Consider the following 25,905-nt stretch of genomic DNA (forward strand, 5'->3'; position numbering starts at 1 on the left):
CGATTCTAAATGTTACATTTCAGATTATGTCTCATTAAAAATTCTGTGTATTTATTTGAATTTATTTAAATCAACGTATGTTATCACTAATGGGAAAGCAGTGATAAAAAAAGATAAAACTTCTGAATTTCGATCAATTACTTGAGACGATCTGGAGAAATTTTGCAAATTGAAAGTAATACTGTGAAGCTTTGAATAATTGCTGATGTTTATTTAAATTAGATCGTCTTGAGACTTTAATCAATAATGTGTTAGTTTTATGCTAAAAGCTGATTTATTACATTAACACCTACTCTCAGGGAACACGAAGGTTGTTGAGAATGGATGTCTTACTTCAAACGACGTAGGAACACACGTCTGTAAACACTCCTTTACCGAGCTTTCTCACCATGCTATCTTGAAATTTGAAGGCGAACTTACAAATCTCGCGCAATTTCAAAAATTTCGACGGATCAGAACTTTCTACTCTAAGCAAGGGGTTTATGCCCACTTCGGGACTAGGAATGAAACTGTATAGTATAGGGACCCCGGGAGGTTTACAGCGAGCCCTTTGGGAAATTAAACTTATCCCCATCACTACTTATAAAGCAACTTCATCTATTGAAATTCTCCGTCATTCTTTATTTATGCTTTTATTAAATTTATTTGACTTGTTTCATATTTGTAAGGATGCAATTTTTCTCATCTTAAATTTCATTCACAGACTTTAAAAAAATTTTTCACTCGTTTTCTGATGTACAAGATATATAAAATCTTCTTTATACCAGAAATATAAAATCTTCTTTACTGGTAAAGTTTCTCTGTTTTACTATTATCAGAATTTAATTATAAAATTAAATTTTGACACCCTAGCAATGGTGTCACTTATAATTGAATTAAAAAAAGATTTCAGAATTTCATAATATTTACATTAGGGAATTATAAAATTAAAATAATAAAGAAAGAGTAATTATATATAGAGTTGTATGGTTTATTATATTTATAAAAGTGTGTTTTTGTAATTTCTTTCATTGGATTTAAAAGACTGTAAGCTGATTTTTAATTATCTAATAATAATTTTATTAATTTAATTTTTAATTATAAGGAGAAAAGAAATAACTTAATATTTATTACAATAAGCTGGTTTCAAATGTTTCTTTTGACACAAGGGGACTTCTGAGGTAGGATTTTATTAATTTTAATTTTGAAAATTAATAATTAATTAAGGATTGGTTAAAAAACATCAAATCAATAGGCATTTCACCAAAATTTGATGGCACAGATTTGTTTCTTTCTAATTATAGTTCTAAAATTAGTTCTGCAAACTCCCTAATAGACGAAGATTACTTTTTAAAAATTTCTGTCCACAATTTGATTGAAAACTAAGAATATTTTCTATAAAAGAAACATAAATATTCTGTGCTATCAACAAATATTCTCATCATGTATATGTGTTTATATAATTGTAACCCCACCTTGGCATTTTGCCATTTTTGGTAGTAAGGTTTTCATCCAATATCACAGAAACTCTATTTGCCTTGTATGTGGTTTTCTGATACACGTTGTTGAATTCGAAGTGTTGTATATTTATTTTTAAAATTAAAAAAAATTAATGACAATTATTATTACTTTAGTTATTAAAATAACTTACTGCTGATTTATTCTGCATGTGCATAATGTGTGCTCACTCTAATACTGGCTCAATAGCTAATTTATATATATGTTACGGCCAAAGCCCGAAATTCGGCCAGTTCGTGAATTGGATAGCCAATTCGCGTTTTGGCCAAGAGGTTTTGCCAAGAGGCCAAGAAGTCCGAAGTACTTGCAATTAATATTGTATATTCTACTATGGCTGGCCATTTTGCGAATTGGCTGGGAATCCTTGGCCAAAGCCCGATGTGATAATGGTAGATTGACCCGTAGGCGGCTCATTAAACAGAATGCTTAAAAATAAGTAAAATGTAATCATTTTTGAGTACATGTTGTTATAATATCTCCGAGTACAATAGACTTAAATTTGAGAAATGCATGTAATCACTTTTTGAATACGTACAGGGATTCGAATATGAGTATGTGTTATTCCAAATACTGCAGAAATTATGCAAACCTAAATCTGCAAAAAGAAATCTCGATCACCATGGTTGGACCCAGAGGGATTTGAACACAGCCCAATGAGCTGCCAACTAGGCTAACTCACACGAGAGCGGTGTATTCCAAGAAATGTTTTAAGGGTGATTGTCAGTCTTTTTCTGCCTCAAAGATCTAATGTTAAATTTTCCAGATTTCATTCTCTTCCGAAATATCGATTCATAAAATAGGAACTTTTTTACAAAGGGAAAAAATATTGAGAGTAAATTAAAATAAATATAATGACATGTAATTGTCATTATATTTATTTTAAAATTTAAATAAGGATATGTTGTAAGTGAAATTCGACAGATGGTGCCAACAAAGAAATGTCTTTAAATAATATTAACAACAAAAGTATTTTTCCTTCATATTTGTTTTAATTAGCCCTTATATTTGCTATTTGCCTTTTCAAAAAATTTCATATTTTTTGAAGCGATATTTCGGGAAACATTGTGATCTGGGATCTTTAACATTAATTCTATGGAGCAAAAAAAGCTAAGGATCACTCTTAAAAGTAGTTAACACATTGAATACTCAATTTGCCTTTGTATTCGAACACGATACGCAACGCATTTGCTCAAGACATAATTCGTCACTTTTAATCTAATCTTCTTCACGCTATCGCGTTGCTAAAGCATATACTTTCACTGAATAATTTCTATTATGGCTTTAATATGAGAACAGAATAACATGAGATCTATTTTTATATATTATAAGCTTATTTTTAACTGAGTGATGTCACTTATATTTAAACTCGTTTCTGAAACAATTGTACTTTAAAAAAAAACTGTACACAGAAGTACTCATTTTTAAATACTTCATTTTTAACAGTGTGTCAAACAATCTGCTTTTGATTTCTTTCTTCCTACTTTGACCGATCGTCCCAAGCCACTTCACGAATTGGCCGGCCAAAGCCCGGAATCAAGAAATGGTCGGACATTGGCCGGTAAGTTTGCAGCAAAGTTGGCCAAAACGCGAATTGGTTGGCCAGTTTGCGAACTGGCTGATTTCAGGATTTGGCCGTAACGCATATATATATATTATAGTATATTTTATGTATTTCCTTCACTATATATTAATAATTCTACAGATTTAATTCTTCTTTTGCAGATATGAAAATGTCCGTATGCAATACAGTTCATCAAGCAACAATCAGCTGTTAAAATGATGTGCGAAGAAAAGATTAAGACCCCCCCCCTCCTCTACTTACGGAATATGTGATTGTGGGAGTTTTGAAAGGCTATTTTTTGTAGTTTATTGAACATATTGTTGCACGTAAAAAAGATTCGTCTTATAAATTCAACAAATAAATAATTGGACTTTCATAAACTATAATTAAACATTTAAAAAAATAAATCAACATTTAATTATTTACTTTCTTTGTGTTTGAAACTAAACAGTTCTTATTCTTTTTTTCTAAACTAGGTAGTAAAGAAGAAATATTTAAAACATGAGTAGGATGTTACTATTCATTATATTTCACAATTAAAAATTAAAAATTTTATGCAAAAAATAAAAATATTTGACATAATTTATTAGTGAATAACCTGTGAGCCATGGAAATTAAAAGCTCTTGATGTGACTTTGCCACAGGGGTTGAAACGAAAAAGCTTGTGTTAGTACAAATTTTGAAAAATTTCAAAAGGTAAAAAATTATGCAAAAATTTCAAACTTTATATTTGCTGGTATTATGATCACGTTTCTTTAAGTTATTTAAAAATAAAAGTTTAGCCTGAAGCTTCAATAAAATTGATTCTAATATTAAAATTTAAGCGAAATTTTCATTTATTATAATATTTTTAAATTCTTTTTCATGCTTCAGGATCGTGAAAATTTTCTACCGTGAAAGGGCTCACGAGTTCCGTAATATAAACTTCCAGTCTAGTTTTTTATTACTTGAAAATAGTAATAAAAACAAATATTCCAGATTTAAATTATTCCTCAAATGAAATCGAAAATGCTTAGTATTTGCAATGTACTAAAGAAATTTTATTTTATTCGCAGTCATTTGTCATCAAATCGGACCAAATTCTACCTGTCTTTCCTGTCAAGCTTATGATGACAACTACATCGATTTCTTTTGGTCACTTGCAATTTGCTTCTGTATAAAGAAATTAGCATTTTGTGTTTATATTTTAATATATGCGCATCATCTTATTTAGTCATTTACTCAATTTCCAGTTATTCAAAAGCATGTATCCATTAAAAAAAAATTGTGAAAATTACAAGTGTCAGCTGATGCTCTTTCTTTTCAAAATCAGAAGTACTTATTGCTTCTCTTTCATGAGTTAGTATTTCTTTTTCATTAGGTTCGAAGACATATACTGAACATGGAGATTTAAAAAAATAGAGAGAGCGGATTATAGTAAAATTAGGAGAGAGTAGACAAAAAATGACATATTCTTCAGAGATGAATCCCAGACTGCAATAGCCATTCTACCATAGTTTTTTTTTATTTGTTTCCAATTCCAAACTTAAGTGACAATGACAAAATTAGCTATAATAAAATGGAAGCAAGTATTTATCAATGTGTCATAAATATCAAATATCATCTTTCTTTTTCTAAATACAGAAACTAAAAATAGTAAATAGAAAATAAATGTAAAAATTTTAGTGTGCGGTTTTACCTCCACGCCAGAATATTATGAAGCACATAAACCAACTTTTCTCAGATTTACTACCAGTTTTGTCACTTTCATATGGAATAAAAATTCAATAAAACTAAATCGTTTAACTGATAATTAAGTTACAGAAGTATTAAAAAGGAGTATTGTCATCGAGAACACACTGTATAAAGTTTTCAATCTCTAGCAAATACCAGAAGATCAGGAAGTAAGAGATAAACTTATTACAAAATTCCATTAATAAGGCAAATTAATATAAATAAAAACTATATAATTTTCTCTTTTTGAAAGCAAAATGAAAGTGATAATAAAAGGGACATTGCAGTTTTAATTTTAATTAAAAATCATATTCAAATAATTAAGGAAATGTTTATTTCAAATTTCAATCCATCTTTGAGACGGAAATGATCAAAAAGCTTCACATGGAAAATAGAAAGGCTTAGAATTGGACTTTCTTTGAATAATAGAAATAAAGGATTAATGACGAATGGTTCAAAATGTGTGGCACTCTTCACCTTGGGTGGTATTTTTGCGAACAGCATCAGTAAAAATTTATTTTTCTATCTAAAAAACTTTTTCCGACAAATCATCCACACAATCAATGTTCCTTTCACACCCTGAATGAAAAAAATGCACCATAATTAGAACCTCAACAATATAAAAATACAGAAAGAATCCGTACCTTTTATTTTATTTTACCAAATTTACAACTTTCTGTGTTGGAGTTTTGTATACACGTTTTGTGCGTGAGAACGAGCGGTTTAAGGTCATAATTTAACTGTTTATTGTGTTTGAGTCTGCATCCACTATAATTTAACTCCGGCGAGTTTGAAAAATTGCGTAAATCCTGTTCACGTCGTAGATATTTTCTGAATTGATGACCTCTTCCGACGACTGAGCGCAGGAAGTTCGTGTCTTGTGTTTGTAGGTGCTGTAAACATTTAGAAAACGCCAAGAGATAAAACTGTTAGCTTCACAGCTACATTAATTTGTAAGAAAAAATGAGCTAAATATATTCAAACAATGGTATTATGCATTAAACGCTTATCATTTCGTCTATTTGTCTTAAGGGTAATTTTTCCATGCATGTGTGTGTGTGTACGCGCACGCTGCGTGATTTGTCCACATACATTACGGAGATCTCATTTTAAAAGCTTTATTTTCTGATATTCAGGGTTCATTTATCTTTTTCCATAAATAATTTTGTTGTTTTATCGTCACGAAAGTGAGGTATGAGGTGAGTTGCCCTTCATATAGATAGAGATGTAAAAATAAATCAAAGGCTGTAAATAATTGTAGAATAAAATCCCTGATAAAACAAATAAAATGTCACAAAGGACTTAAATATGATATCAAAATTAATGAAGATGAAAAAATTGTATTTGGAAGGCACAAAAAGAATGCTCTGGTAAAACATTTAATAGAATTTTTTTTTAAAATTTATAAATCGGTATGGCCTGATGGTGAGATATCGTCTTTGGAAAAAAGTATTCCAAATTTGAAATTCGATTCTATTAAAATTCACCGTACATGAAGCCCCCGATGGCGAGGCATATAGTTTCAGAGAGGGGGTTCTGATTCTTCGTCATCTTGCTACGGGACAAAATTATAAGTTATGTCCTGAATTAGCCTTTGTTTGCCTTTAAACTGAGTAATGATTTCACTATACTAAATTCAATCCAAGGTGAAAAATATTGGGTGTTTGATTTCATGCAGAATGTTTATTTTCGTGTGTATTGCCTTTACCATTTTTTTTTCTTCCTAAATAATTAATATTATGAGATCCATCTAAATTGGCTTTCGTGTTGTTTCCAAAAGAGGCGATGATTTAATTGTATTACGTTGGCAGTTCAATAAATAAAAAATAATTACCGGTACTTATTCTCTAAATTTTGATGATAGGTCTCGGAAATATTATTTTTTCTAGTCTTCAAACACTTGCTACATCTGAACCTGATCATGAAAAAGTTTATTCCAAAGTGTTTCTTCAAATTCGTTAAAAGGAAAAAATCATATTGCGAAAGCAAGGCTGTAATAAAAGAATACATACGATACTGAGATTTGAAATATAATGTGAAAGAATCTCGGAACTCGCACAAATATATACTATGTACAGTTTTTCTGAGTGTAGTTTATGAGTGGAATCGAATGAAATAGTTTTTCTAATAGTTCTCTCTTAATGTGATTCGACGATCAGCTATGCTGATGTTTACTTCTTTTATTGCAGTAACCTCTGGAGAGTTGGGTTCACCTTCCTCTGAAATCGACTGTCTTCAGTCTGTTCTTTGAAATATTTTAAGAAACTTAGGCTGGGCTATATGAGAGGACAGACTCCCTATAAGCTTCTTTTAGTATCATATAGTCTTCAGATGACGATATTTTAAAGCAAATAATAATAATAATGTTTTAGTGGCGTGCTATATCCATTTTTGACGTAAGTGGAAATGAAATAACGACTGCCAAGGGCTCAACATTAACGTCGTAACCATCAAACAAGAGCCATCTATTTTCAATTTATACCGCTACATATATAATAACAACGTAATTTTTTTATAATTATGATCCTCTAAATTTTAAAATTATGATCCTTTTTAATGAGCAATCTCCGTAAAATCTAGCCTAAAAATATATCAGGTTGTCTGATTCCAAACAAAACGAATGTTTTTTCATAGTGTGCAATGTTTTTACTGACTCTTCATCTTTTTCTTTAATCAAAATTTTGATTTTTCATCTTTTTAAATAATCAACATTATGAGATCCGTTATCAGTTGGCCTTCGTATTACGTCAAAAAGAGGCAATGAATTTATTATACTAAATTCGGCCCTAGAAGAAATAAATTCGGTTGTTTCATTTCCTGCAAAATTATTACTTTTATTTTGGTGTGCATTGCATTTACTGAATTTCTTTTATAAACAATCGCTGCTTTTAAAAATTGAAAAATTTTATCATTTTATTATTAACTCTCTGATTGTAAAAACAGTCATTATAACGACTAAAATGCATGCTACGAAAGTGTGAATTAAAAAGATTGATTCAGTAAGAGGATTCAAAATTAGATGAAAAGCTTAAAATTATTCTTAATGTAGTTTGTATCCATAATTTTTTTTTATAAAACTTTCAACTATTCTGTTATTTGACATACTTTTGTGTTATTACCACAATAATGCAATTCAAATTTTTAAAAAAAGAATGTCTAAAATAAAAATGCAAATAAAATTCTTTTGAATGATTTATTCTACAAACTTTTGTACAGGAAATGTTTTGTTCTTGTGACGCAAAACTGAATAAATCATAAATGAGATTACTGAAATTGGATTTTCTGTTTTCATCTTATATAGAAACGTTTGTTGTATTTCTTGGTAACAAGAATTATATGTTGGAAAATTTGAGTAAGGAAAAAAAAAATGTGGTAAAATATTTCGTAATGTGTTAATATTACATAAATATTCGTAATGCGGTAATGTAATATAAAATTATTTTTGTAAAGATCTGTGCATATAAGCGTAAGAACGATAGGAAAAAAAAGGAAAAGACATAAGTACTTTATGTCTGTTATTTTATGCATCTTATTCATGTTTTTGTTGTTACTTTTACTGTCGAGATGTTTACTGTTTTTTTATCTGTTTTAATTTTTAAATACAAATGTATCAAGATTTCTTCTTCAGAAACAATCAATCATATTTTTCTTATTCATGATAGAGAATTTGTCAAGTATTTTATTCAAGAGAATTATGATCATCAAGAAGATTCTAATACAGGCAGTTCTAATACAATTCAAAGATTCTAATACAATTCAAAATAATATCAATAAAATGAAAAGACACGTTAGGTGCATAGAAATTAAAACAATTGCATAAAAACTTAAAGTCACAAATATTATTTAAATGTAATAAATAGTATTATTACGAGACCATGCAATGTTATCAGTAGTATGCAATACTTTGATGCACAGCTTCAAAATATTGCTCATATGCCTCTTTTATTCAGCAACTCAGAAAGAGAATCGTAACGGCAGCTGGATATATCAGAAATACGCCACGAAATTAAGAGATGGTGGACTATGTAATGATACATAGATGCTGCGAATGAATCGAGAACTTTTGGCGAAAAGTTTGAACTCCATTTGTAATAAAGTTTGCAGGGAAACGAAATTTAAATAATTTTTTTATTCATTATAGTGTCTCGGAACTCCACTTACATATTTGGAGATCAGATAGAGAAAACTGCTAGGAATCATAAGTATATAAGAAAATTTGGCTGAAAGTGCTATCCTTAAGTGATAAAGAGGTATAAGGACACAATACAGAAGCAGGATAAAGTGTGTTATTATCCAATAAAGAGGTAGTATAATAATAATTACAAGAATCACAAGAGGTAATTCAAAATATTATCCACTAGAATTGCTACATCCATGAAATTTACGCCGTATGGATTGCGAACATTCTCAAAAATATCGAGCATTTCTTGGAAAGTAATGCAGCGATGGCGATTCGTATCACAGGAACATGTCAGAATCTATAGGCATTTTGTAAGTGATAGCATTCAGGGCACTACAAAAAAAATAATAATAAAGAGGGAAAAAATCAGGGGATTTGGGGGAGACAAGATCAATCCCGTCCTTTCCAAATGACGGGTATAAAAAACTGTGCACAGAAGCTGCGTAATGAAATGAAGCCCCAATGGTATTGTGAAGGATCATGCATCGGTATTGTGAAATCGCCCATTTTTAGAGAGGTCCTGTTGCCCATCAGTGAACATTTAGTGATTTGGTACGGGCCTCACTGTACTGGAGATGCTTTCTGATACAATTGAACAGTATCGCGTCCTTTTCCGTTTTTTATGCCATATACGAAGTGAATATCGGCCAGCCTATCATTCATAAAACAATTCATGTTTACTGCATTCGGTCATCGTCTACAAAGAGGAACCTGTACATGTTGACAATAGGAAGTCACGTACAACGTCATCTATCGATTTCTGATATTCATTCCTATCTATTTTTTCGTGTTTGTGATTTCTATCGATGTTTCCTACTTCCCTTCAAATTTTGTATGCAAAATTTTGGATATCGTATATTATTTTAAAATGCACATAATGTTTCCTGAAAGCGTTCGTATATCCCATGCATCTACGAGGTTTTTTTTATATGTTTCAAATATGTATGTTTCAAATTTATATGTTTTTTATATGTTCTGATTTGCCATTTTGTTTTATCAACTTTATTTTGAATCACCCTGTGAAATATTTTTCTTTAATGCACGAATCTGTTTCAGATCTGCTTATATATTCAAGACAGTTCAGTATTTTAGAAAATAGATTATTGACGAAAACAGCATCAAAGGTTTCCATTCTTTACTTTATTTTTTTAATAGCAAGATAGAAATACCCTGATAATCCGATTAAACCAAGTACATGTAAGACTGAAGGGGAAAACTTTACCAACTTTCATAGAAAATATTTATTGTATTCTCGCACATTTTTTTTTTTTTTCAAAAATGAGAGACTGCCTATCCTCCCAAGAAAGGAAGAGTGTAGTCGAAATCTTCCAAGAATTAAAAAGGTGGATGGTGTTTGCCAAATTATTAGACTTCGGAATACAAATGGAATGATACCAAGAACTAAATAAATCAGTACTTAACATTAAAAGAGAGAGAGAGAGAGAGAGAAAAAAAAAGAAATTTATTTGAGAGAAAAATGAGAAAAGAGGACAACCGATGGTTAAAACGAAAATAAAAATTAAGTATAGTAACATCAAACTATACTTTATTGCTGAAACTCTGAAGCAGAAATTTTCTTCTAAAACAAAGTTACTATTTTTGAACCAAGATTAACAGAACACGGTGCTGTTTATCTACTTTGAAAGTTTTGTAGAATTTACAAGACTTTACTCCAAGTGAAAAGGCTTTAACTAGAAGGCCTCACAGGATTTAATCTGAGATCGAAGAATCATTTGGCGTCTCTTAAGGAAAGAATTTCTGACTCCTCAAGAAAATCTCACTCATTTTTTTTTCTTTTGGTTGAAGAGTGAGTAATTGTTTAAAACTCTCTGCTGTTGTATTGCCTTATATACTGGAATTAAACAAGGCAGATATATCTTTATGATTTTATAATGACAATAAAATCCAGTCTTGGTGAGAGTTTTCTGAATGAAACTCTGCATAATAGAAATTTAAAACTTTTATGCAAAATGCATTTTTAAACTGGGTTGAGATATTGAAAAAAACCCAATATAATTTCTAATTGGTACTTAAAATCGTATGTAGAGTCGCAAGAGAAATAATTCATATCTATATCTATACTGTGTTTGCAATACAGACTTAAAAAGAAAAATATAATTTCATAATTAAATTTTTAAATGCTAACTAAGTAATGACAGAAAGTCATAATCATACTCAAGTCATTTCCGTATTGGCCTTTAAAATTTTATTAATAAATATTGAATAACTTCCTAATTGATTTATGAAAATAATTACTTATTTATTACTATTTTGATAATATATAAAATTGTGATTGGTATTATGAATGATTTTTAATTAATCTTCATGATTCTTTTGTTAATGAAATTTTAAGAAAAACATTATAGTTTTTACTTAAATAAATTTAAATTTTAGAAATTAAGTTCAAAATTCATATTTTTTAAAATTATTTTCCTTTGCTCTTAACGTTTATTTATACAGATCTCATTTATACTATTTTTTATCAAAAATTTTCCTCATGAATTGTGCATTTTGGATTCAATCGTACACTACTGGGTTATATCAAACACTAATGGCTTTTGATTTTGAAAATTTATAAATTTTTCTGCATTGTGAAGGGACAGAGAAATAAAGCCTTAAAGCAATAAGCAAAATTCAGGACTTTCGTATTATGACATCTACAGAAATAAAAGAAACATTTTGTGTATTTTTCTACAGCCTTTTATTAAAATTTAAGCAAATTTAACCTTAGATTATTTTTGTTTGTAATAAACAAAAAAAGAGTACAATTAAGAGTGCTTTGTTTCCTGCTCTCTAGTTGACTAATATGTTCAGACGTTGCAAGGCATAACTGAGCAACATAAATCAAAGGAAGAAAGTTACGGCTCTATCCTCTGACAGGGAGGGGGTCTGAGGTATTATTATTTGAAGAATGACAGAACAATGTATATTTAAGCAGTAAATTGTCTGCTGAGATGAAGAATACACTGATTTTCCTTTAAGTTAAGCATAAATGCAGCCTTATTTAACCTTAAAGCTCATCATGTTTCCTTGAATGATGGATTTGGAGAGATATTGGATTAGAATGATTCTCATTCCATTTCTTTTACATTACGTTAAGCTAAAGTGTTTTTACATTAATCTTTATTGAGTAATATGGACCATACATAATTATATGTAGAACAATCGTAATGAATAATAAATTATAAATAAATGAACCTATAATGTCCATTATAAAGCAGTAGCTGTCACATTTTTTTTATTTAATATAGGTCTACAACAAAATAAATTTGTGATCTGAACTCTCTTAGTTGAAAATTCTTAGTTCTTAGTTGAAACATTCCTGACAATTTAAATTAGTATTTTGAATCCCGAAACTGAGCTACAAAATGTAAATTAGCAAAAATAATTGGTAAGGATTAAAATGGCGTCGTTGTAAAATGTTCGTACCAAGCAAAGTTTATTAAACTGCTGGCAAAATATTCGCGTAGAACAAAAGCGTGTTAATACCGAGGAATATATTAGCATATCATAAATACCTCGTGAATTCTTAGGGTGTTAAAGTGTAGTTCATTGTAATCTCCATCTGAAAATTCTCTCAACATTAAGCAGCAGAATTTTCCGAGAAATGAAAGGATAAATTGCATCCTCTTATGAGACTAGACAAATGCTCTGGCGATGACACATTTTCTCCCGCGTTTTCTAACTCACAATTAAAAGTATTTATATTTTAATCTCTAAACTGCAGCTTCTCAAGTTAGATTAAGTCCTGTCGTTAACATGCTCCCGTGAAAGGATGTCTTATTACGCTTCGGAGTGTCTCTTCTACAGATGGTCAAAACGGATCTCCTTAAAATGATTTGTTTCCGCCCGTCGCGCACCGATCTCATCAAAACAAGTCTCGCATTTGGAACGCAAATTAAAGTCGCATTTAATGATTCTTTCGTTGGAGCAGAAATAAGACCGGAGCTTTGGAATGCTGTCTTATTTTACTACGAGTAGATAGATATTCGTGTAAAGTAGCTGGCAATGCCCAGAATTGGATTAATGGACATGTCTATGAACATTGTAATTTGCGTCTTGTCACATCGTGTCATTTTCGGAATATTGAACAAATAGTATTAACCTATTCTTTTAAGCCGCTCGAGCTGTGTTGGAGCTTTTAAGGGTGAAAACATTTATGGTGTTATTTTGTAATTCTGTCGTTGGTGAAGTAGTTAAAGTAGTGGAGATGGATGTCGCAGCGAATATCGGAAAGTAGCTGGCATAGTCCAGAATTGGTTTAATGGACATGCCTATGAACTTTGTCTCATCGTGTCATTTTATAAATATTGAACAATGCTATTAAATCATTCGTTTAGATAAATATAGTTGTGATGCAGCTTTTAAGGTTGAAAATATTTATGGTGTTATTTTGTAATTCTGTCGTTGGTGAAGTAGATAAAATAGCGGAGATGGATGTCGCAGAGAGCAATATCTGAAAGCAGCTGGCATAGTCCAGAAATTGTTTAATGGACAAGCACCTATGAGCACTGTGATTTGAGCTTTGTCTCATCCGGACATTTTCTAAATATTAAGCAATGCCATTAGATCATTCGTTTAAATAATGGTAGCTGAGTTGGATCTTTAAGATTGAAAATATTTATGATGTTATTTTGCAATTTTGTCTCTCGTGAAATAGGTAAAATAGATTTTATGAATTTCGTAATGAATAATATTGGAAAATAATATGCACAGCCCCGAATTGAATTGATAAATATACCTATGAACATTGTGATTTGAATCTTATTGCGTCGTGAATTTCAGAATATTGAACAAACTCTTTTAATTGATTATTTTTTGATAACTCTAGCTTCGTTGGATCTTTTAAAATTGAAAATATCTATATTTTTAGTGTAATTACATCCACATCATGTCCTTAAAGGAAGCGAGAATTATTCAGGGAAGGGCCTCGTGCTGCTGTACAGTATGAGATACAGATTTTGAGATACGTACGTAGCTGAAGTGCGATATGTATCAAAATTGTTAACAGGTCATAGGTTCGATATCTGTCAGTATTATATACTTTATTTGCGAAACATATTTTGGCATTTATCTTAGAATTCTGCAATTTTTCCCTTATAAACCGTAAATATAGTGATGATTTTAAGCACCAATGCGCAGCGTTGAATACCTGCACTAATACAAATAATTATGGTACTGAAAAAAAAACACGGGCTCATATCGAAAGGACGAATTTCTCAATTGTATTTGAAATCATAATGAAATTCTTAATTATCAAACTGCACTAATCTGGATATAAATAAATGGAATAAAATTTTAAATATTTAATTTGAAGTTATAGCAACATTTTCTCTGAAAGACAATTAATGTAACAATTTAATTATAAAATTTATGATTCTAATTACTTTGTTAGCTCGAACGAAAAATTTATGATATTTTACTCAAAATGAGAAGATATACATTTTATCCCCATAAGACAAATGAATCATAATTATGCATTAAGAATTCAAACAATAATTAAAATCATCTAGATTGGCATTTCATTATTCAAAGCAACTATCCAATTGTCTTCCGACTCCAAGGATTCATATCTATTCAGAAGATAATCCTGCCGAGACTGAAATTATTGAATCAAGTATTCTGCTCAAACTTCCTCGTCTCGTATTAAATATGTTATTTTGTTCATAAAATGTCACAGAATAATAGCAATTTCGTAAATCAATTTAAATATTAATGCAGCGGAGATTAAAGGAAAAGGCAGAAACAGAATTTACACAGTTTTGGAATTAATTTATAATCTTGAAACAGAAGTTAATTAAAAGTTAAATATGAAAACTGCCGCTGTTGGAATCTTATTTTAGACTCAAAAACAGCAATTAAAATCTGAAATATGAAAGAATGGAGTAAAACCTTCAGGGAACATAAAATAGGATCTGCGCATAGTTTGAATGAATTAAATTAACCAGGCTTATTTATATGCTTTAATAATTATTATTATTATTCATATGTAAATCTATTTGTTATGAAAAAAAAGTGCTAATTAATTTTGATACAATGAAATAAACATAGCGATCGGAAGTGTTTGAATTGTATCAAAATAACTTGATAGTTTTGTTTTTCTGGATGTGTGTTTTTTTTCATCAATCAGAAAAATAATTTCCAGAAAAGTTTTCTTTCTAATGCTATACATTCATGGAAGCAATACGTTTTAAAGTTTTCAAATTGATGTTTCTCAACCTTACTTTTGTGTCGTGGTAACATGATGTCGGCTCTGTTGTTATATCCAATGACTAAAGTCCCTATTGAATTGATTATGTATCTCAGTTGTAACGTTATCCTAAATGTAGAGCGAAAGTTTAAAGTTTGGAGTACAAGTTGGGCTGTAGTCCTTTTTATACGATCCCAATGACAAGATTCTTCGAAAATAGCTTTTGTTTGTACTCGGAATGGAAAGATGATTTAATCAATCGATATATTTTTTTTTTCCGTATGCATAACAAGAGAGGGATATCATATTAAAAGTCATATTATTATTGTTATGTCCTTCCAAAATAGCGTTTGTATATATTCGGAATGGAAAGATGATTTAATCAATCAATCAATTTCTTTTTTCCGTATACATAACAATAGATGGAGTCATATTAAAAGAAGAAAGAAAGAAAGAAATCAAATAATGAAATCTCATCGGGAAGGGAGTTAGGCCAGTTGAATTGTATATTGACATGGAAAAATATATATATTATAACATTTTGCTGCTTTACAATGTTTGAAGGGCCATCCAAAGTATATTACAATATCATCCGGATAACGGGAGGAAGGAAAAATTGAATATCAGTTTTTCGCGTTAAAATAAAATGATATTATAAAACGTTATAGGTATTAAAAAATTATAAAATGACCATCGGAAGTTGAGATAATTAGGTCAGTATTAAACTTAAGATAAAATTTCAGTTTGAAAAATATTTCTATTTTTTAAACGCTATTTTTTAACTTCCTTTAAATTTTGTGTTAAATGAGGCGATATATGTGGAAAACATTTCAAATTGGTATCTGCATTGTTCTTTAAAAAATTCGACTGCATAGAATGTTAACAAAAAATCCTTTCGATCCATTCGATTTCGTGAAGCGAAAAAAAATCGTATTTTAAAAGCGTTATTCTGAAATTTCAAATGCTTTTTATACTATCGTTATACAGGGAAAAAAGCTACGAAAGTTAAATTAGAAATTATCATTTTGTCTCAAGTATTATGCTTAAACACAATCTTCGCTATATCTGAATCGTAGAAATTTCGCTCAAATGAATTAAAAAAAAAAAAATGTATTCTTGTCCTATTTAAGTTAACGCCCCTGGGCTCATTTTATACGGCTTTTTAATATTTCTAACCTATTTGAACATTTCCTCTCCGATTAAAAGCCTTGAATTTAAAAGCGAAAAATGATTGTTTCTACTTATACTTCTCCCTTTCCTCATGCAGTCAGAAATGCATGTTCAGTTTTTCAACTAATATCATCACATTTAAGTGCTCACACAAAAACTTGGAAGTCAGATCGAAATCCCTAGCCAATACATATGACTTTATACTTCAGAAAATTATTAACAAACGAACCATTTGGAATTTTTATTTTATGAAGCATTATTAAATTCAAAATCGTTTATGCTTCGTATTCCAAGAAAGCGGCCAAAGATCACTGAAATGAAAAAATTTCAAATGGTCTTTTTCTGCCCAAGAACTACTGATGAACTTTAGAGATATATACGAACAGGAATCGTAATAAAAAAATAAACATTTGATATCTTGGGAGAAAACTCACACATACTAAAACTAGTGTAAGCGGCTAGAAAAAAGCCTTTCTTTTTTATCTGTGTCATTATTTAGTACAGTTAATAAACACCATGCTTTAATATAAACAAAATTATGTTAAAAACATCTCAATGATTGATTTTCCATTCTAAATCTTTAAAAAAAATCCTTGCATCAGTCAGAAGATCATTCTTTACTCTTCGATTTTTTTAAAATCAATTATAGGGAGTGTTCCCTCTTTGACTTATATCGTATACTGACACAGTACGGCGCGTCTTGCGTTTATTTTTGTAGTATAATGAAGAAAAATCAGGTGTATGTTTTGTACTTCTGTCTTTTAACTGACTGATTCAAGAATCGAATCAAAATTTGATACAAAATTACAACTATGGTGTAAAATTAAATATCGTTTCATTTATAAAACATTTCCGTTTTTGAGTTACTGCATTTAAATAAGTAGAATTAACTGATAGAAAACTACTTTATAGAAATCATCCAAAATCTGATACAGATCAGCAATTTTAATAAAAAACAATGTGCCAAAATGTATTCATTTTTCTCGTTGCTTTTTCTAGTCAACTTTTTGCACAGATATGATTCCAAAAATATGTTTTCAATTCCAAGGAAATCTAAGATGCGGAAATCGGATTTTTTGACGAAACCAATAGTTTTTGTCTGTGTATGCCAAAAGCAAAGCATTCCTAGCCGGTATGAATTTTAGTAGATTTTCAATGAATGAGTGAATGGAAATGAACCTCAGCATCGATTGCATCAGACCATGTCTGTTGCAAGGACGCAGTGAGAAAGTCATCTAATATAGCCATCCTGACGTATCGCCTCGTCACACATTTGATACATAGGGCGATTTCAGCATGTCGACAAGTGAACCCGCGAGGGTTGTCTCCCGAAGAATAATACCGAAACTATCTGATGGCCGGGAGAGCGAAACAAAGTTTACCCTCATCGTATCTTATGAAATAAGAAAAAAGATCTTTCCTTCCCCATATGCCATCATTGATCGGGTCACATTAATTTTTATATCATCGGAAGAGCCGTGACATGGGGGGAGTTTTATCTTATCTGTGGGGCGGAAGAAAGTGAAAAATACCTCATTTGCATCAGCCAGAATGGATTTAATTACCTCTCCTCTTTGACATTTATTACTAAAGTAAGAGAGTTGTGGAAAATTTTTCATTTGCCTCCTCTCTCAGCTTCATCAAAATGTCCGTGTTTACGAGGCGAACAAGATTATGGAAAGGCACCTTACAGACTAGCGCTCGTTTTATTTTTACTTTTGCAGTGTTAATCAAAGAGATCTGGATCGCGGCCTTCAACGCATTTAAAATTATAACCGCGATGCGACGCCCTTAATGAAATTTAGTCGAGAGCCTTCAAAAGTTTCCCTGATCAAGGCATTTTTATTAAAGTTCCGTTTCAACACCTGCAACACTTGACAAAGTGCGCCGCCTCCCAACTTTTAAATGAAACTCATTAGTACGAATTGTCAATGTGACTTATAATCATTTACCGAAGTCTTTGGGCACGTTGGATATTAACGCTCGAGATTGATTTTGCTGGCTCCCTCTTTCGAGGGGAGAGTGAGAGAGGGAAAAAAACGGTCAGAATTAAAGCGATTAATTTCAACGGCATTAAATTAAAACTCTGAAATTTCTCACATTCATGGATCGAGCAGCAGAGAATGTTTTTAAGGAAGCAGAACTGTCGTGCCGATGGAAATGCTTTCAATCTTTTCAAGTAAATGGGGGGGAATCAAAATGAATTTTTACGCCGTAGAAATTAAGTTCTCAAAATACATTAAAAATGTTGTTTAATCTCTTTCAATCATTTTCGGTCGAACTCACAGTTACCGGTGACTCTTGACAACAGGAAAAAAAAGACTTTCTCGCGATTGCAGTTTCAGTTATATTGAATTTAGAGCTTAATTTGTCAATATTAGATATCATTTTACTTTCATGAATTTTTAATCATATAATAAAGCAGAGAAATTTATCAAATGGAGTTATTTTTCAGTAAAAGAAAGCATCAAATGAAATATACCGAAAGCTGTAAGGAGACCGTCGGGGTTTTAAAATTTTCTAATCGGAAAAAAATTCTTTGATAAAATTATGAGCAATAGTGGGACTTTCTAAACTGATTAATTGTATAAATTGAAAATTAATGGTGATACTGAATTAGTTGGATACGAAATATGTACAATATATAAAATTTTAATTAATGAATATATGTAATAGACTAAAGTAAAGAAAGTATCTTGAGAACTGTAGACTCGAATATGCATAGTTAATAGAGTTAATGAATATATATCAAAAATTAAAGTAATGCAAATACAGTAGCATATCATTATAAAGAATTGCCTTTATTTAGAATAACACTTTTAGATGAATCTATTAATTTTTTTATTGGATTAAGCAATGAGCATTAAACATTTCATCGGAAATTATGTAACATTTTCAAATAACAGAAAAGTTTTCAAATAAAACAAATATCTTAATGCGGTTTGCTTAAAAACACTTGTAACATTCGATTTACACTTATTTTATTTATTTATTCGATAAACAAAATTGCATATTTTAGCCTAAGATCTTAAAATACGTTCAGTCAAAAAACATTCAATGACTTTAATGAATGAGTTAATGAAAAATTATATAATACTGCAATTTAATTTTGTTATGCGCACAGAATTAAAAATTAGTTTATGTCGTGAAATTTTTACTAAATAATTAAAATTCGAAATAGAAATAATTTGTTGTAATATCTTAATAAGACAATTTTTAAAGTTAAGTAAATTCATTAAGTATTGCTAGCGAAAGAGTGATTTAAATATTTACTTCACCATTTTCCTATAAAGTGGTTTAAATATTTATTTCTCAATTCCACTAAAGATACTATGCATAAAAGGAAGTGTTTTGTAAAAATTTATATATATTCGAATGCCTTCACGTTGATTTAGAATAGATAAAATATCCTTGTCCTGACATTATGCACTTATTAGTTGATTGATGGTGAGAATTAAGAAAGTAATTTAGATTGTCAGTGAAAAGATAACCCGGATGAAATATCACCGATTTTGATGCCATTCACACCCTATTAGCACAAAATGCCAAGCAGTATTGTTACGATATCTTCACCATATTGTACGGCATTCGGTATTTCGAATAACATCGTAGAGATATCGTGTAATGTTTTATGTTAATAGGGATTAACTAATAATTGGTCAGAATATAAAGTTTCTATCCGATGATTACCAGCGTAGCTTCAAATACAAGTGTTACTCTAATAAAACTCAAGCCATCAATTAGTATTAAAAACTTTTTTAAAAAGTTTACTTTAACAGAGAAGCTGCAATCATTCAAATTTTATCAAATTCTAATGTATGTTGTATGTTGTCTTTATCTTTGTCGAAAAAAAAAGTATGTTGTCATATATCGATGGAGTTACGAACTTATTTAAGGTTCAACGAACTTGAAAGTTGAATTATCTGGCACGTTTGCCAGATTTGAACTTTCTGGCAGGTTTCCCCAACATTTTATGGAAATAGAATTCTTAATGGCGTTTAATTACTTCCTGTATGACACTCTGAGTCTTAAAAAAATCACCTTTGTATTGCGATATGCAATAGAAAGGTAATTTTTCAAGCCAGCTCCTATCAAGGGGTTATTGAACTGTCACAATGAAACGCCATATTATATCTCAATGCGATGCAGCACAACATTACTGAACAAGTTTTTGTTAATCACCGATAGGTCACGAACTGACCTTTCAGCAACTTAATATTAAATAAACGTAAAGTGGAATTGAGGCCAAATAGCTACTTCCATTAGTATTTTATTGAACGAAGTATTAATTTGCCGCATTTTTTTATTCTGAAACCGAAAGATACCACATAGCATCTAGAAAAATCTTTCCTTATAAACTGAGAACGAGTTTGGAATCAAAGTGTTGGATATTATATTCCATATGTGGAAGTGATAAAGTTGATGAGCGATGCTTCAGAATTAAATTACGGAAAAATGTTTTAGAAGAGGGCTTCTTGAATTCCCGAAAGTCATGCTAATAAATTTTGGGGACGCGGCGATAATGATAGTAAATTCTTATGTCAGTTCCTTCAATATTAAAGAGTAACCATACATTGGCTACTTCGACCCGCCACTAAGGCACATGTAAAAATCTGAATGATCGGACCTCCGCGACAGTATTAGCGGGAGCTATGGTTGAGTTCGAAGGGCCATACCGACCACAATACAACTCCTGCCATGGGAGGAACAACCCATCATCGGTAGGGGGAGCCGATTTCCAAATCATTTGTATTCCCACCTGGGTGGCGAGAACAAACTACCAAACGGGAAGCTTCTCATCCTCGTATTTGAGGTGCCTATCGGTGGGGGAATATTAAAATGTAGGAAAGAATTGTAACGCCCTCATAAATTGAAGCATTTTTCATCAAAATTTTTGAAGAAATATATTTTGCTGAATTACATTTATTTATCATCATCCGCCTTTGGAGATTAACTGATTCAGCGGGAATTTTATTTCAGTCTCTTATGTATTGCTAAATATTTATAATTCCCTCAAGAAATTATTTTTAAGCACCAAAATGTGGCAGATATTAAAGTCTTATTATTTAAAGAGATTGACACCTGTTCTGTTCATTGTGTATATGAACTATTCCAATAGAGCCAAGTCCCGTACTGTCATAGCGCTTAAAAATGTAATTATCCGATTCATTTATCTTCTAACTTTAGCAGTACTATACCTTCACTTTCTTATTCCTTATGTAAATTACATGGATATTAAATGAATTATAGATATCATTGAATCCTTCTTCCTCTGCTTTCAACAAAGGAAGAAATTCACGCAATTAAATATTCGATGAAACAATAAAAAAACTGCTTGAATTTCAATGTAACAGTGGTGAAAATTATACAAAGAAATATATTGCCATACTTTTGGAAAAATATGCATAACTATTAAATTAATATCATTCATAATTTTTTTGAATTTTAAGATTGCGTAAAAATCATTTTTGTGCTATAATATTTTCTGAAGTTATCGTGGAAAACGTCATTGATTTCTAATTAATTAAAATTCTAATCAAAATTCCCATATTTCAATGTATATTTGTGAATTTTACAGCTCTAAGTTTAAGAGTCTGTCTATAGAGTGTTAAAACGCACGCGAGCAGACGCACACACATATTTACCTTAATTATTAGTACAGAATCACTATTATTTTTGAATATACTCTCCTTGTATGTCTATACTCTAAGGGGCGAGGCAATATTTCCGTTCAGTGATTGAATCACGGAATAGTTTTGCAACTGTAACAAGGATTTGAATGAAAAAATGTGAAGAAACCTTGTTTTACATTTTTTTAGAAAAAAATATCCTTTTCTAAATGTCTCAGTTAACTTTCTTTAGAAGAAAATATGAGATCGCTGGTGTTTTCATTTCGTTATAGAAAGCTTTAAAATGTATCAAAAGTTTTTGCAAAGCCTAACTTTACAACTTCAAGAAAATAAATAATGTATATACCTTAAAATGAAACAAAGATAAGAAGCGCTATTCTATTCCATAGATAAATGTCCATTCAAAATCTAAACTGAAATTATTGAAGATGAATTTGGAATTTCTGATAAACTCAAGCCAAATGATAAAGATGATGCTTGAGGAAGTAAAAATCTTTAAATTTCACTTGAAGATATAGACTTGATTTGGCTCACAATTAGTTGTAATATATACTAGGCTCACGTGTTTGGTGTAATTTGGATTCGAATTTGTGATCCGAAGTTGTCGATAAATGATAAGGCCTTTCTGTACAAAGAAATTAAATAGCTTTTATCTTTCTCCTTAAGATAAAATAACATAAATATGTCATTATGAAACGAAATGTAGTGGGTGATATCTTAATATTAAAGGACGATGCCCATTGTCCAATATGTTTTATTAAACCTAAAAAAGACAGAATTTTTTACTGCATTTATTCTTACGTAACAACAATAATGTATATCTGTTGCTCTGTTTCTATGGTGCGCACAGCTCTTGAATCTACAGATTTTTTGATATTATGCATTATTTTATGTGAAAAGTTCATATAAATAAGATAAATCAGTTGTGTCAAGTATGAAAAGATTATGTTCGTTTTTGTCTTTTTCAGTTCTCTTATGCGTTCTTGGCCATTTACGTTTTTCTGTGTCAGCCTGGTGAGCTCCCTGCTACTCCTGAAAACCCCTTGATACCTAACTTTCGTTTGTTCATTTCTCCTGGGGCAATGCCAACTGATAAAAGTGGGGAGGAATTTCCAATTCCGTTTTTAAAAAGATAGAAAAGGAAATAACCAATAAAATTATTCCAGCTACTTACATTTCTCCATAAGATTATCGGTAAAAAATACAAAATTTAAAAATAGACTGCATATACCAAGATGTTAGAATATATTTTACATCATGTGAAAAAACTTTCTAAGTTTTAGAAAAGCTAATGATAATTATAATTATAGTGTCTATAACTGTTTTTTTTTCCAATAATTTCCAAGCATTTCTTTTTTGTTCTTATTTCTTTAACATATAAAGTTAGATGAATATGATTTTTTTATTTCTAAGAATTAACGACACCATATTTTAAAGGAAATAAGTCAATTGCGATAAACTGCCCAATTAATCTAGATGAAATATATTTTGGTAATTCATCTTTTTAATAATTGTGTTTGTCATGAAAATAAAGTACGATTCAAAAATGATTCGAGCAATTTAAGACAAAACAATAAGCGATTCTTTTTTCCTTCCATAATGAATAAATATATATTTTTTCTCTTACCATAAAGTACTATTCATGCCTTTTTTTCCAAATTAATATAGGGTAGAATTAATATGGTATTAATATGGGTATCGTATTTGACTGTATATAAGTAGAAATACAAATAAATTTTTCTAACAAATTTCAATAGTAACGTAAAGTGTCCTCAATTAATTTAAAATAATAAAAGATAAGATTTACTTAAACTGAAGTTAACCTACTAACTGCAGAAATTTTTAAATCAAAATTTAAATTCAATGTTTGCTAATAAGTACAAGCACTTTTGTAACGAAATGAAATATTATTTATAAATAACATCATAACGTAGTACAGCGCTGTAGACGTATAAGTCAACCAATGGAAATAACGGAATGCTGGAAATTTTCAACCAGTGTAAATAATAAAAGTAACATTTGCATTTATCATTTGCAAGTATATGTCAACATTAACAAAAGAATTGCGAAATCTTAAATTTCGCTTCATAAGTAAAAATATTAGTTGCTTTCCGGTTTCATGACAAATTTCTTCAAGCATTCATTATTAACTAAATATGATAATTAAACATAATTTTTTTAATTGACTGGTACAAAAACGAATCAATGAGATTAAAAAATGGATGAATGTCTAAAGATCAGAGCTACTCAAAACCACGTATCAGTGACGTAATTAGAATAAAACAGGCAAGACTAATGCCCTGGAGGGCTATTACCAGGGGACGTAAAATCGAGGAAACATTTAGTTCCACAAAAAAAAAAAAAATGCATTTTAAGACTCTAAATCTGTAAATTTTTAAAAATCAAAATATTTCCAATCAATTGTGTAAAAATGCATAATTTTTTTCCCAATTTCGGAATCATTTCGAACTAGGTTTTTCCAAAATAATAATAATAATAATAATAAATAAATAAATAAATTTATGTTAAAAATGACATAATAAATTAATTTAAGAAAAGGCACTTTAAAACTCTTTTCAAAGACAACTGTCTCAGGGGGATGAAGAATTTTATTTTACTCTTAAACTATGAAAATGTAGTAACTGATTTTATAGTTTACGAGAATATTAGATTTCCTTTCGCTCTCTCTGCACGATTTTAAGCTTAATTTTTATTTAGAATTAAATTTGCCAAGTAAAATTTATTGAGTGCATTTGAGCTCTTGAAGGTATTCAAAACTTCTAAAGCTACAGATACTTTAAAGTTTTAAAAATTCTTATTTTAAGACTTATATCATAATTAGCTATTATTTATGTAATTTATTTACATGAAATAACAATATTAAATATGAAATTTCTAATCAACTAATAAATACATTCATTGTAATAATCCTTAGAATCATGCTCGACTTTCAACAATAATAATTTTTATATCAAATGTATTTTTTCGTCAAGAATTTAAATTATTTATAAATTGTACAGCCTATGGATGATATTGGAGAGAAAATATGCGCTAGGGACTCCAAAATAAAGGATTTTGTTTCTCTCTATGATAGCAATTTAATCAGCTATAGATTTGAATAAAACTTATTGAATTCAGATCACTATTTTAATTCCGTGATCTTAATGTATTTCTGACAATGATACTCAATACTCAAGTCGTAAAGTTTCAGAATACTCTGGATTATGATCAAAGAAGTATACTGCCGTAACACAAGCGAATCATATGGACATAATTTGATAAAATCAAATCTTCTAAACTCTTTATTTAGATTGTGAGAGGAAGAATCCACAATGTGATACCAGACTTGATATATCCCACAGAAGGTTATATTTTTACTAATAAAAAAATCCCGTGAAAACGCAATTAATATTTCAACTTTTAATGTAATAATGGATATTTCATATTGATATAAACTGAATGAAAAGAGCAAGGAATCAATTTCTCTTTTCTTTAAAAAAAAAAGTTTGACGTAGAAACATAGGAAGGAAGTTTGATAAAAAAAAATGTGCTATGATGAAAGCATAGTAATGAACTATTATCCATTATTTTTACCGACTCTTGTTTCTGCTTTGAATTTATTAGTGCGGTCGGCAGTTTAAAAAAGGCCTCGTTTCGGACAAAAAGCCTTCGGAGCCTTTGAGGTATAATTATTACACGAAATTAATTCAAATTTCATTAATTTTTGAATCCATGGTCCATATAATATACAGATATAATCATTTCAAGATGCATGCTTTACTTGAAGAAAAAGGCAACCATTTACTTCTCCATGCAATGCAGATGAAATTCTGGCTACATCTAGGTTTTCTATGTTTAAAATAAATGTCTTACAGTGTGTAAATAGTTTAATTCCAATGCATTGTTGCGGCGAAAGCTTGGTCGCTAAGAGGTGAAACATCATATATAGCAGTTTATATTTTCT

At 30.0% G+C, this 25,905-nt stretch overlaps 2 long non-coding RNA genes across 3 annotated transcripts in view; one reads left to right on the forward strand and one right to left on the reverse strand.

Annotated features, from left to right (window-relative positions):
• Positions 1–3,340, forward strand: part of LOC129960906 (uncharacterized) — a 98,759-nt gene extending 95,419 nt beyond the window's left edge. Inside the window, exon 3 of the long non-coding RNA XR_008783720.1 lies at positions 3,220–3,340. This is a non-coding gene — a long non-coding RNA (uncharacterized LOC129960906). The remainder of the gene's footprint in view (positions 1–3,219) is intronic.
• The window catches only part of LOC129960905 (uncharacterized), a 516,162-nt gene that overhangs the window by 17,529 nt on the left and 472,728 nt on the right, over positions 1–25,905 (reverse strand). The gene's annotated exons all lie outside the window — the stretch shown is intronic.

Source organism: Argiope bruennichi, chromosome X2 (genome assembly GCF_947563725.1).
Source record: "Argiope bruennichi chromosome X2, qqArgBrue1.1, whole genome shotgun sequence".
NCBI lineage: Eukaryota > Metazoa > Arthropoda > Arachnida > Araneae > Araneidae > Argiope > Argiope bruennichi.